A 4,136-nucleotide genomic window follows, 5' to 3' on the forward strand; every position below is an offset into this window, starting at 1 on the left:
GCAGGCTGGTATAAATCTCTATAAAACCTCTGACAGACACCAGGGACAGCTGTGGAAGGCTAGGTACTAATCTCTACAAACCTCTGACTGACAACAGACAGGTGGAAAGGTGGTACTAATCTTCTATAACCTCTGACTTGACAACAGACAGGGTGAAGGCTAGGTACTAATCTCAAACCTCTGACAGACAACAGACAGAGTGGAAGGCTGGTACTAATCTACCTATAACTCTGACTAACAACAGACAGGTCGGGGTTTGGAAGGTGTACCCTGGCTACTTAATCTCTACAAACCTCTGACTGACAACAGTACAGAGTGGTCTTAAAGCTTATAGTCATGCTATGGTACTAATCGCTATAACCTCTGACAAGACAACAGACAGATATGGTTGTGTGGAAGGCTAGAGAGTTACTACTCTCTGATGAACCTGGACCCCTTGACAGACAGATCAGACAGGAGGTACAAGGCTTGGTGGGAAAGGGGTACTAACTCTTACAAACCTCTGACTGACAACAAGACAGGGGCAGTGGAAAGGCTGGTGACTAATTCCTATAACCTCGACCCGCTGACTGACAACAGTACACGCGGGTGGAAGACTCAGGTACTAATCTCTATAAACCTCTGACAGACAACAGACAGGGTGAAGGCTGTCTACTAATCCTATAACCTCTGACGCCATGACAGACAACAGGAGCAGGCGGGAAAAGGCTGGTACTAATCTCTTATAACCTACTGAACAACAGTGACAGGGTGTATCAAAGGCAGTACTAATCTCCTATAACCTCCGCTGACCTGCTGACCAGACAACGCAGGACAGCAGTGGATGAGCTGGGGTACTAATCCTCTACAACCTCTGAACAGACAACAGGAACAGAGTGGAAGGCCTCGCTACTAATCTCTATAACCTCTGACAGACAACAGGGACAGAGTTGGTAAGGCTGGTAGCTAATCTCTACCAAGCCCTCTGAAGGACCAACAGACAGTAGGTGGAAGGGCTGTACTAATCTCTATTACCTCTGACCCCTGACACGACACAGGACAGGGTGGACAAGAAGCTTGGTACTAATCTCTAGCAACCTGCTGACTAGACAACAGAACAGGGTGGTAAGGCTTCCAGGTACTAATCTCCTGTATAACCCTGTACCATCTGACAAGACAACAGACAGGTGGAAGCGCTCCGGTACTAATCTCTATAACCTCTGACAGCAAACAGGGACAGGGTGGAAGGCTGGTCTAATGCTCATATAACCTCTGACCCCTGACAGACAAAACAGGACAGAGTGGAAGCTTGGTACTAAATCTCTACAAACCTCTGACAGACAACTGGACCAGGGTGCAAGGCTGGGTACTAATCTCTATAACCTCGACCCCTGACAAGACAACAGACAGGTGGAAGGCTGGTAACTTAATCTCTATAACTCTGACAGACAACAGGACAGAGTGGAAGGCTATTGCGGTACTAATCTCTATTAACCTCTGACAGAGCAACAGGACAGAGTGGTGAAGGTGTACTAATCTCTTAACCTCTGACAGAGCAACAGACAGGTGGAAGGCTGGTACTAATCTCTATAATCCTGACAGACAGACAGGACAGGGTGAGGCTGTACTAATCTCGTAAACCTCTGACGACAACAAGGACAGTGGTGGCAAGCTGTACTAATTCTCGTAGAACCTCTGACCCCGACAACAACACAGGACAGCGGGTGGAAAGGCTGGGTACTGAATCTCTATAACCTCTGACTGACAAGCAGACAGAGTGGAAGGCTGTACTTAATGCTCTACGACCTCTGACTCTGACAGACAACAGACAGAGGTGGAAGGCTGGGTACGAAGTCTCTACAAACCAGTGACCTCGTGACAGACAAGCAGGACAGGGTGGAAGCTCGTAGGTACTGAATCTTATTGACAGCTAGACACACGCATTGTATACAGACATATACAACATGTACATACAAAACGTACCATTAAAACCTTACTCAACAATCTACACACACATCCAATGACCCCTTTTAGCTGAGCAAAGGTGTGGTCGCTGCTAACCCAATGAGCTTTCTGAATAATCAGTCTGTGCACCATGTTATATTCAGTAGAAGAGGTGAGTTCTGCTGCAGTGCCTTTGTGCCAGTGTGTTGTGAAGTAGATACCACAGGATTAGCGACCAGTGTTTTACACGGATTTACCCAGTGTTTACACAGGATTTACCTCAGTTTTACACCAGGATTTACCTCAGTGTTTCACAGGACTTACCTCAGTGGTTTTACACCCGATTTGCCCCAGTGTTTTACACAGATTTACCCCAGTGTTTTACAGCAGTTTACCTCAGTGTTTTACACAGGACGTACTCAGTGTTTTACACAGATTACCCAGTGTTCTGTACACAGGATTTTACCCCAGTGTTTAATACACATTATTTACCTCAGTGCTTTTTACACAGGATATTACCCCAGTGTTATAACACAGATTTACCTCCAGTGTCTTTACACAGGATTTACCCAGTGTTTTACACCAGGATTTACCCCAGTGTTTTACCACACGATTTACGTCCAGTGTGTTACACAGGATTTACCCCAGTGTTTAACACAGGATTTACCTCATGTTTTACACGGATTTACCTCAGTGTGTGTTTTACACAGGATTTACCTCAGTGTTTTACACAGGATTACTCAGTGTTCTTACACAGATTTTACCCCAGTTTTTTACACAGGTATTTACCCCAGTTTTTTACACAGGATTGTAACCCCAGTGTTTAAACAGGATTACCTCAGTGTTTTACACAGATTTACTCAGTGTTTTACACAGATTTACCTCAGTGTTTACACAGTATACCCCAGTGTTTTTACACATGATTAGATTTACCCCAGTGTTTTACACAGGATTTACCCCAGTGTTTTACACAGGATTTACCTCAGTGTTTTACACAGGATTTACCCCAGTTTTTTACCCAAAATACTCATCAGACTTGTCTGTTTCCATCTAGGCAGGCCGGCACCCGTGTTTCACTGGGCCACAGGCCACCGGTACTTTTCCGCTGCCATTTATAGAACTATGGCTAGCTGTGTGAACTTTAACAAATCAGTTGATTCTCACAAAGCAACTGATTTTGATTATGCAGAAATGATTGATTCTCACAGTCAGCCCTAGCAACGGAAACACAATTGCACTAGAGTTAACGTTAAAATACAACACAGGCTAGGGGATACCTAGTCAGACACACAACTGAATGGATTCAGCCAACGTGTGTCCTCTGCATTCAATGCAACCCCTCGGAACCAGAAAGGATTTGCATTAATCAAGGTCATCGGCGTACAGGAAGTAGTTGTTGTGGGTTAATTGCCTTGCCGAAGAGCAGATTCTGTCACCTTGCCAGCTCAGGGATTTGAACCGGCAACCGTCAGGTTACCGGCCCAGTTGCTCTTAACCACTAGGCTACCTGCCACCACTAGAGTTTTTCTTTCCGGTGTGATTACTACCTCTGAGGCTTTAGAGCTTGAGGTAGTCACCTCATACAAGTACTTGGGAGTATGGCTAGACGGTGTACTGTCCTTCTCTCAGCACATATCAAAGCTGCAGGATAAAGTTAAATCTAGACTTGGTTTCCTCTATCGTAAATCGCTCCTCTTTCACCCCAGCTGCCAAACTAACCCTGATTCAGATGACCATCCTACCCATGCTAGATTACGGAGTAGTAATTTATAGATCGGCAGGTAAGGGTGCTCTCGAGCGGCTAGATGTTCTTTACCATTCGGCCATCAGATTTGCCACCAATGCTCCTTATAGGACACATCACTGCACTCTATACTCCTCTGTAAACTGGTCATCTCTGTATTCCCGTCGCAAGACCCACTGGTTGATGCTTATTTATAAAACGCTCTTAGGCCTCACTTCCRCCTATATGAGATATCTACTGCAGCCCTCATAAACCCCTACCTGGATGTAATACCATAAACCCTACCTGGATGTCCTACCATAACCGCTACCTGGATGTCATACCATAACCCCTACCTGGATGTCATACCAATACCCCTACCTGGATGTCCTACCATAACCCCTACCTGGATGTCCTACCATAACCCCTACCTGGATGTTATACCATAACCCCTACCTGGATGTCCTACCAGAACCCCTACCTGGATGTC

The sequence above is a fragment of the Salvelinus sp. IW2-2015 genome, unplaced genomic scaffold (assembly GCF_002910315.2).
Source record: "Salvelinus sp. IW2-2015 unplaced genomic scaffold, ASM291031v2 Un_scaffold1411, whole genome shotgun sequence".
NCBI classification, from domain to species: Eukaryota; Metazoa; Chordata; class Actinopteri; order Salmoniformes; family Salmonidae; genus Salvelinus; species Salvelinus sp. IW2-2015.